At 37.4% G+C, this 10,355-nt stretch overlaps 1 long non-coding RNA gene across 1 annotated transcript; it reads right to left on the bottom strand.

The window, feature by feature from the left end:
• Nucleotides 1-1,353: 1,353 nt before the first annotated feature.
• On the bottom strand, nucleotides 1,354-9,612 carry LOC118601748. Its single transcript, XR_004950555.1, has 3 exons — nucleotides 8,815-9,612; nucleotides 7,765-7,897; nucleotides 1,354-4,005 (listed from the first exon to the last, which is right to left on the bottom strand). It is a non-coding gene; the product is annotated as an uncharacterized LOC118601748 (long non-coding RNA).
• Nucleotides 9,613-10,355: the final 743 nt, after the last annotated feature.

Raw genomic sequence — 10,355 nt, 5'->3', positions numbered from 1 at the left:
CTGAAATGAGCTGCTACAGCAGAGCAAATTTGTCAGTATCTTTTTGTAAAGACACTTCACTCTTTTCCTGCAGAGTAGCAATGTCAGAAAGGGGCAGAAGTCCGCATCAACGTATCTCAATAAAGAAATTAGGTCTCAAGTTGAAAACCTATCAGTAAAGGGGATATAGATAGATAGGTAGATAGATAGATAGATAGATAGATAGATAGATAGATAGATATAGAGATAGATATCTGTATATATATATGTGTATGTATGTATATATATGTGTATGTATGTATATATATGTGTATGTATGTATATATATATGTGTATATATATACACATAAAGTTTTATATATATATAAACTTTCAGTTCTCAGCTCTGAAGGGAACCAAAATTTTGCCACCCTGAAACTGCTTTTTGGGATATTGCTTTTAAGCTTCTTATTAAGAAATGAGACACAGAAAGGGAGCTTGGGCTTAAGTACTTTAAGAATCTCCACCCTTAGAGTCTTCGGTCAGGAACCTGTTAGCTTGATACCCTTCTGTGTCCCGTGGTTTCTGAGTTGCCCAGCAAGAATTTTCCTAGCATGTATATTCTGTTCTTCCTCAACACCTGTAAATAGCCCACCTCACTTCTGAAATTTAATACCCCATACCTGCCCCACCCCGCCCCGCAACAACTTTGTCCTCTGTCCAAAAATGTCATATATACCCAATGTTGCTTCAATGTTGTCTTCGGAATTTTCATGCTTATGTGAATTCCCTATGCACATGCATTAAAAACTTGATTTTCTCCTATTAATACGTTTCTGTTAATTTGATTATTAGCCCAGCTACAAGAACTTAAAAGTGGGAGGAAAGGTATGGCTTTTAGCTCCTCCATCTCTTTTTATTTTTTTGCTTTCTCCAAGCACAATTCACCCTGTTTTCCAGCCATACCCAAAGACTTCTAATGCACTTGTCCATTGTTTTGTGTCTTTAAATAAGGTGCTGTCTTTTCTTTCTGAAAAGCCATCCACCCGATTCCACCAGCAAGTACCTGTAAATCATCCAGCATTGAGAATTTTGCCCAACTGTTCATACGCTTAAGTATTTATTGAACAACCAGTATGAAGCAGACATGGGTGGGGTGGGGAGAACAGGTTACTATTTTAATGAAACATTCATTGTAGTGCAAGAAGAAGCACAAAGTTAAGAAAGAAAAGGAAAAGATGGAAGAGAGATGAAGAAAGGAAAGAAATGAGTAAGGGAATGAGAGAAGGAAGGAAGGAAGGAAAGAAGGAAGGAAGGAAGGAAGGAAGGAAGGAAGGAAGGAAGGAAGGAAGGAAGGAAGGAAGGAAGGAAGAAGGAAGGAGGGAGGGAGGAGGGAGGAAGGAGGGAGGGAGGAGGGAGGAAGATAGGCAGGCATTACCATGTCATGATTAGTGTTGTACAGGGCCATATGACAATGGGTGACTAGGTTATTAATTACACCAAGTGGCAGATATCCAGCCACCAAAGCTGAATTCTAAATGGCGAGGTGGAGCCACTGATGTAGAGATAGGAACTACTAGTTCAGAGGCGCTGAGCTGGAGAGCAAGCTGATTCCCAAAGAACTGAAAGGAGCCAGTGCGACCGAGGTGCGGTCAGAGAGAAAGGCAGCCGCCAGATCCCACTGACTTTATAAGATCAGTAAGAAGTTTAAATTGAAATTTTAAAGCAGAGAATTCGTAGTCTAATATATTTTAATAAATGCCTCTGAGTATTGAGTACATGTTGGATTTTAGGGGGTCAAGTGCAGGAGCAGGCAGACAAGTCAGGATACAGGTGCATGAGTCAAGACAATTCTCTGTGCTCACACAACATTTTGTGAACAGTCTATTTTAACACTAATGTGGTCTTTAAAAACTGCTTTATGTTTTTTCTCTTCTACTTAGACAATAAGTTCTTGAAAGCAGGGCTGAATCATCATTATACAATAATTAGTTTTTCCCTTTGTATGAAAAAACTAATTAAAAGAATAAATGAATAAAACAAGTTTCCTGCCCTCAGAAGCCTGGAGTCTCTGAAGACAATAGACATCCATTCTAACAACCAGATTGCAAAGTAGATTGTTCACATTGCAGGAGGGGTAGAAAGTATTACATTCAAGAGCAGAGGAGGGAGAAAGCATATTATCCAACTGAGGGTGTGATACCAAATCATAACATTAGGGTCTGGCATTCTTTGACATAGTGGGATTTTAAAACCAGGTGGCAGGAGTTTGACAGAGAACCAATTGAGTCAGCTTCCCCTTCTGATGCTTCACAGTTTCAGATAATGGCTGTATTTAGACTCACAGTTCTGGGTCAAGATGAAACTCAGTGAATCTATTGAGAAATTATTTTTCTCAGCTGGACTATTAAATAAAAAGTAAACAAGAGTGTCAGATTATTTTTGGATTGTTCAAATTACAGCAAAACCCTGACACTTGAGCAACGTACTCATGTTCTAAATGTTTCTTCTTGGAGCTATAAAAAGATCAGTCCTGAGGAAGAGTGAAGTTTGTTTTTAATGTATTCCTTCCTCCTTTTCTGTACTTCACTCTCCTCAGGGGCTCCCCGCCTCCCCAAACATTTAGAGTCCTCAAGTCGCACAAATAGAATTAAGGCCTTTTCTCCTCTATTTCATTCTCCCTTCCCCAACTTACCTTTATCTCTCTCTCTCTCTATCTGTCTATCATCTATCATCCATATATGCATATCATCTGTCATCTACCAGTTAGCTTTTGCCCCATAAGAAAACACCACAAAACTTGATTTAAAACATAATATCTCATAATAATGAGAGTGATCTTGCTAGTTCTGCATTAGTCCAGCTCATGTGGGGTGGAATGATCTACAATGGCTTCTCTTTCATGCCTGAGGCAATGGCCAAGACAATCGAGAGGCTTAAGACTATCTTTACATGGTTTCTCATCTTTAAGGAACCTTGTCCACATGGTGCAAAAGGGTTCCCAGAAGCAGGAGAAGGCAAACCCAATTGTAAGCACTTTGCAAACCTCTGTATCACATTTTCTAATGTTCCATTGGCCAAAGGAAGTTAGCTGGCCAAGCTGAGGTTCAAAGAATAGAGAAATAAACCCAGCCTTTTGATGGGAGGGTATGGCAAAAATGCCATTGAAAAGAAACATGCATTCAAGAACATAAGTGAGCATTTTGTGATCCACTATACTATCACTTTATAGAAATCCCATAAATGTAGTTCAACTAAGTGTAAAAACTCCTAACAAGGCGCTTTGCTTCTTAATTTGGCAAAATATCTCACCTCCAGGGGATCAACCTCCAGAGTCAGAACTACAGACCCAGTGGTAGATGGGAGGGAACTGCTCTGGAAAGGACTCTTTTGTAGCCCTGTTAGTCCTGATCTGCAGGCAGCCACCCACCTGAGTAGAGTCCACACTGCTACCCATTCCCCCTAGACAGTTACAGAGCAGTGCGATTGAGAGGCATGATTTGACTCATGGAAGAGAGTGTATCAGTCACTCAACTCTACGAAATACCTGGTACATAACTATTCAATAGCCATTGGTTGAATTAGTTGTGTGTGTGTGTGTGTGTGTGTGTGTGTGTCTACGAGTGTAATGAGAGAAAAGGAGGGAGGATGAGCATGCACAAACACCACTTTCATTCCAAATCCTCCTCCAGGGAGTCAAGAGACAGTCCAGAGCAATAAGAATGGCAGGGAGTGGGGAAATTCATCGGCATCTTTAGGTTTTATCAGCAGGGGGTTGTTCCAGGTGGAGCAGTAGAAGGTAATTAAAACAATGGGAAAGAGTGACCATAGCAGTCTTACCTCTAAAAGCAAGCGCCTGACTACTTGTTGTCTCATGCGGTGGTGCTGCGTAAACTCACAGTAGAAGCAACTGCCTAGACCCAGATTTGTCTGGCAGTGTTTGCGCATTTAGCATTTGGGAGGTATAGACAGATTTCATTTAAAGGTTGCAGACAGAATGCATGCCTTTCTGTCTCAGCCTTCACACCTCACATTTCACTGAAATACCTGTTTAAAAAAATATGAAAGGAAAAAGTTCACAATATATCTCAGTATCAGGGAATGAAAAATTTCTATATATTTCTCCAAGATGTGTAGACGATGGGATTCAAATGCCTGGATTCAAATGTCAGCTCAGCCAATTATTAGCTGTATAATTCGAGTAAGTCTTTGTTATAAAATATAGGTAATCATAGGGTTGTTGTGTGAATCGGCCAAGTTACATAAAGCACCTAGTGTAATTCCCAGAACACAATAAAAGTTAGACTTCATTGTTATAAACAGAAGCCAAAGAATTTATACCTAAGAAATTACAAAGAAGAAAGTCGGAAGTTCAAAGCTTAGAACTGGCAAGAATTCCAGGGGAAAGCGAGGCAGAAACCAATGAATGTCTACAGAAAAGCTATGCAAGTCCACCTTTACCCCATTCTCTCTTGCCACAGCTACATGCGTTGGTGATATGTGCCTTAATTAAACTAAAACTGGAGAAGTTAAACAGCCTGCCTGTGAAGGACGAGGCTGCTGTTGTGGCTTCCTGGCACGTGATGAGTAGTCTCTCTGTTTTTGTTGACTAAATTGAATAATTTCTTATGGGGATCACCAAATGATACATGAAAAAATAGGGATCCACACCTAGGTACCTTTTCTGAAATTTCACTGTGTCCAAAGATAAAAGCCTAAATGTGTTCTGAGAGAAGAAACAGGCTATCTATAAAGAAATGAGACTCAGACTGGTGTCAATCTCCTCTCCAGCAAAATCTGTTGCTAGAAGATAATGGGATGCTTTAAAAGTTCTCAGGAGAAATTCTCTTGAAACGAGAATTATATACCTATCTAAATTAGTTTTCAAGTCCAAAAGACATTTTAAGACATGCAAGTGCTTAGAAAATTTTATCCTCCATGCATACTTTCTGGGGGGAAAAATATTGGAGGATTTACTAGAGCAAAAAGAAAAGGTAATCCAAGAAAAATAAGGTCATGGCAGCCAAGAAAAAAGTAAACTTGATTTAGAAAGCTATGAGAAATAATTATTAGATGTAAGCTATTCAGCAAGCTTAGAAAATAAGCAGTCTAAATAGTAACAGGAAATCAGAAGGCTCTGAAGAGTTACTCCTCAAGTAGAAATATTCCTGTAGGAAATATCCTTATTAATAAACTAAATGATCTTTGACAAGATGAAAGCATACTATAATTCTGTCCATAAGAAAAAGAAAATTAATTAGAAATTTCAATTAACTAACATGTATAAAAAAGTTATGGTCTAAATATAAAATAAATTATAATATTGTATGATATTTAATAATTGGAAAAAGAAGAATCTATTTGACCTTGACACTTAGAATATTCTCTTCCAACTATTATGAGTTTATTAACACAAGGTTATATCTCTTTCTTTATGGGTATAATCATGTTACTTTGTGCCTTAAGTAATATTATTTACATTATTATCATACTGAAAAAGCTTTTTACTGAAAAAAATTTTTTTCACTCAACCTATTGGCAAGGTATAGAATAACCAGCCATTTAGAACAATCCATGCAATAGAAACGCTGGCAATGTAAAAAGCTAGGACATGTGAATGGAGCAGAAATGGAGAAAAGCATATGGAACATTAATTTTCTCATTTTATGTGATTGTAAATCCAAATTTCTGAAGTTGATAGATCAAGAAAGAAACATTAATATTATTATAGATACAAAGGTCACCTCTCAAGGCCCGTTTTGTTTCTTGAAAAGTTGTATTGATGGTATACGTACGCCTTATGTATCTCACAGCAGCTTTGCCATGAATGTCAAATAAGATTAAAGGAATGGAAGATCTTACTTAGGAAAATAAAGTGTTTTTATCATCAAAGTGTGTAGCTTCTATAGAAGTTTGACAATTTGCTCATGCATCTTAACTGCTAATCATAAAAATATTTAATATACTCAGTAACTTTCATCAGCTTTCTGCTCTATATAGTTCTCATAGTTTCCATCTCATGTAGAATCATAGACCTATATAGTTGAAAGAGCTTTTAAAGATCCTTGAGTTCACCTTTGTCATTTCATAGGTGAGAATATTGAGGCCACGTGAAGTTAACTGACTTTTTAAAATCAAACAGCTCTTAAATGACAGCATTGGTCTAAAAACTAAGTGTCCTGAGTCCTAGGGCAATCCTTTTCTGTAATATACACAGACAAATATAATAATTATTATAATAATAATAATTATTATTATATAATATTGTTATTATTGTTGTTAATAATAATAATAAAAGTCCAGAGAATAAATTGAATCTACATGACTTCAGGAAAAAATTTAGAACTCTGTAGTTTAAAATGATCAAGAAACGTCCACGTTATAAATAAATGTGGATTTCTAACTTCTAAGAGTTAATTTTGTAACTTGTATACAGTCGTAACTATTTTATTGTTTAAGATTAACTCATTTAATTGTTTTACATGTTAATGCAATCATCTCAAGTAGATTTTAAAATTCTAATAAAGAGTTCGATGTCTTTTAGTTCTTTATTTTCCGGAGTAATGGGGCTATAGTAAACATTCTATAAAACTGAGTTGGCTTATTATTTCTCTTCTGTGTTTTTTCTTTTTAAGTTTGTGTTTGAAGTTATTTCAAACTTATAGAAAAGTTGCAAAAACAGTATAAAGAACACTTGATTACTGAGATTTACCTAATTTGAATATATTCCTTTATCTATCTATCTATCATCTCTCATCTATTATCGATCATCTGTCCATTTATATATATTACACATTTTAAAAATATATATATTCTTTCTGACCCATATGACAGTAGGTCACACACATCATGCCCCTATATCCCTTAATACATGAATTTATATTTCTCAAGAATAATATTTTCCTTTATATAATCATAGTACAATTATCAAATTCAAGGCATTTAACATTAATACCACATTTTTAAAGTCCACATTTTAATTCCATCAATTGTCCCAAAATCATCCTTTAGAGAATTTTTTTAATTCAGTATACTGTCTAAGATGACATACTGCATTTATTTGTCACATCCCTTTTGCCTCATTTGGATCTCTTCCTCAGACTTTCTGTTTTTTCATGCCATTGGCATTTCTGATAAATACAGGCCGGTTATTTAATTGAATATTTAACTGATTAAGGTTTGGGTTTCTCCGTTGTTTCCTTATGATTAACCTCATATTACCCATTTTTGGTCAGATTGCTACATGAGTGATGTGTCTTTCTCATAGTTTCACATTTAGAGGCCCTGGATGTAACTTTGCTTTTTATTGGTGGTATGAATGTTCACCACTGATTAAGATATCATTCCATTTCTCCACTGCACACTATTCTCCCTTTTGTAATTATTGAGTAATTTATGGAGAGATATTTTGAGACTATGTAAATATCTTTTTCCTCATCAAATACCTCTCCCCTAGATTTAGACTATTGATCATTCTAGCTTGAATCAATTTTACTAGGATGGTTGAAAAATGGTAATTTCTAACTCCATTTTATCTATTAGTCTTCTGTATCTACAAGGCAGTAAAGAACAGCTGTCTTTTTCTTAGTTATTATCAGTTTGGACTTATGAATTCTGGTTTATTCTATTATACTCTATTAATATGCCCTCTCTCTGTTTTTCTTTCTTTCTCATGCCCAAATCACCCTAGTTTGGCCTGTGGGAACTCATTCAAGCTGGTTTCTGTGTACTTTTGACATGTTCTCATCATGTTTTGAGCACTTTACTATTTCTGGCAGAAAAAAAAATCTCAGGCTCATCGTGTACCTTCACTGCCATAGCCCAGGAACCAGCCGTCACAAGAAGTCCTCATTCCTTCCAGCAGGGGATGGTATTTGGCTTGACAGATTTTTGAAGCCGACATCATGAAGGTCAATCATGTCCTTCTAAAACACATCACCTGTTTTCAGTAAAAACAGAAACAGAACTGAAAAGGCATTGGATCTCATCCAGAACATAAATACTCTAAGCTTGATTTTTAATTTGTTTCCAGGATTAGGAGGTATATGCGAGGAATGAATCCATAGCAACAAAATGTACTGAAGTATGTACAAAATGAGCATTTTCATTAACACATAAAATTAGTCCACAAAATAATCAATTCAATTAAAAACCTAGTATTTTAAAGGAGTTGAAAATTATCATGATTCCACTGAACAGTGAGAATGAAAACGAAGGTTATCTTGGAGTTCTTCGAGAAAGCCAGAATGGCCCAGCTTGAAAATATGATATAAACACAAACTTAAAATATGATTTGAAATCCATAATATGAAATATACAACACAATGTAAAAAAATTATGAAACATGAAATTTAAAACCTGTAGTGTCTGGCATATTGTAGGTACAAACATTTTTATTAAACAAATTAAAGAGATATTTTTAAAAAGATAGCCACGCATAAGATTTCGAACAAAAATATGTGTATGAAATGTATAAAACAGTATATGCACATTTATTAGAATGCCATATATGCCCTCTCTACCTGAATAGTGTGTGACCAATTTCCAATTGAACACCAATTTTTTTTTTATTTGGCTATTTTTTAAGAGCCAGCTGAGAGAGTAAAAAATACAGAAGAAAGAGTAGTCTATCAAACATGATATCACAAAGGCAGGCTGGCTGGCATTCACGCGGTCTTTGTCAAAGAAAAGCAGGCCAACCTAAAACCAGAGCATCTCAGCAGTGCCCTCTCATTGTGAAGCCAGCTTGTGGCAAGACCTCTTCTCCAGCCGTGAGGCAATTAAAAACCTAAGAATGGACAGTCTTGCAATTGCTTCGCAAGTGTTAAATCAGCACCAGAGCATGTCGTAACTCACCATATGTTGTAATTAAATGTAGGAACTCACACTTCTGTGTGGCCGTAAAACCTGTTTAGGGAGGGAGGCTGCACATCTGCAGTCGCAGCCAACTTCAGATCAGAAGGCGATACGGGAGACAGACCTGGCTTCACACACTCAAAAACACGTCTTCGTACAATCCCTTGGTTTATTTCAGATTCCCAAGGCTTCTCAGCTGCCACATTTGTAATAGTGAGAAAGAAATTTAGATCAAAGGAGACCGCAGGGCGAGACAGGAGTCCAGGCGCATGACTGGACTAGAGTTTCCAGGTCCTGCTGTTTTCTTTCAAGTAATGAAATAAGTGAACATAAAAGAGAAGGCCAGGTTAAAAATCAGAAGGGAGGCTGGACAAGAAGCAGCAATAAGACACCAGCTAGGAAGGATCAAGGTTGGCTGTGCCAGACCTGCTGCGTCTTGCTCATTTAGGGGGAGGCTTTCTCCTTATTGGTGAAACTACAGAGCTTTAAAAAAATACATATTCTCGTGCTCAAGGAGACTGCTGCATATTACAGTGAAAATATTTCAGGATCCAATTGTAGCTGATGGGAATATGCCTCAGACAAATGGTCTCAGCTGGAGGAGCTATTTATTGACTGAACTGACTGTGAGCAGCATCTTTCAGGGGGCATTCAACAGGAAATGCAGCCCTCCAAGAGGACTCAGCTCAGCAGGAAGCTGTGGCTTGTGAGAATTACCTGATTTACCTGCTAAAAAAAGTGGTGATGCTGGGAATATAGTGGAGAAACTCTAATTACATTTGAATAGAATAGGGAGGAATTAACTCAGAGAAAGCAAGACCAGAAGCTGACTTGGCTCCCCCGCCTCCACCCTCCCCGATCTCCCCCTGGTGTTGCAGAGGGAAGCCTCTGCCACTCTGACTCACCCCTACCACATTCCTAAGAGGATAATCAGCAGGCCTGAGAGGAAGATGGGTTGACTTAGGATGACATGAGGCCCTGCACTGTAGCACTGAAGCCCTGCAGTATATCTGTCTTCCCATAATCTAGCGGGCATAGAGTTCCAAGGGATGTGAAGACTTTCTGTGGGGTGGAAGGAAGTGATGAGAGAGGTCAATGTGACCATCGAGGCACGACCTGGTGACTAAGATTGAGAATCTTCCACTTATTGTTTGATTTAAGCAGCCTAGGAAAGAAGAAAACAAGTTGGCATTGCTCATCCCTGAGACTTTACGACTTGTCTCGTGTCTTGCCTCCGTCCCTGCCTCTGATTATGTTTACGGTAGATCCTTATGGAAGCTGGCTCATGTCACTATTTCTTATAGACTATAATACATTTACAAAACAAAGAACTACATCCCCTACTTACCACCGATTCTTCTCTCACTATCTCTCATTCCCCACTCCCTTATTGCCTCTCCCATATAGGAAAGAGACAAGTAAACAAGTGCTAGAAGGTGTTCCTTTAATCAAACGACTTACAGACTATTACAGGATGAGGGCTGTTTCAGACGATTTCCTACATTTTTATAGCTACAGCATAATTATCATTGCTGTTCATA

The sequence above is a fragment of the Rousettus aegyptiacus genome, unplaced genomic scaffold (genome assembly GCF_014176215.1).
Source record: "Rousettus aegyptiacus isolate mRouAeg1 unplaced genomic scaffold, mRouAeg1.p scaffold_m13_p_4, whole genome shotgun sequence".
Taxonomy (NCBI): Eukaryota; Metazoa; Chordata; class Mammalia; order Chiroptera; family Pteropodidae; genus Rousettus; species Rousettus aegyptiacus.
The sequence above is the reverse complement of the archived record's forward strand: the minus strand, read 5'-3'. Positions and strand labels throughout refer to the sequence as shown.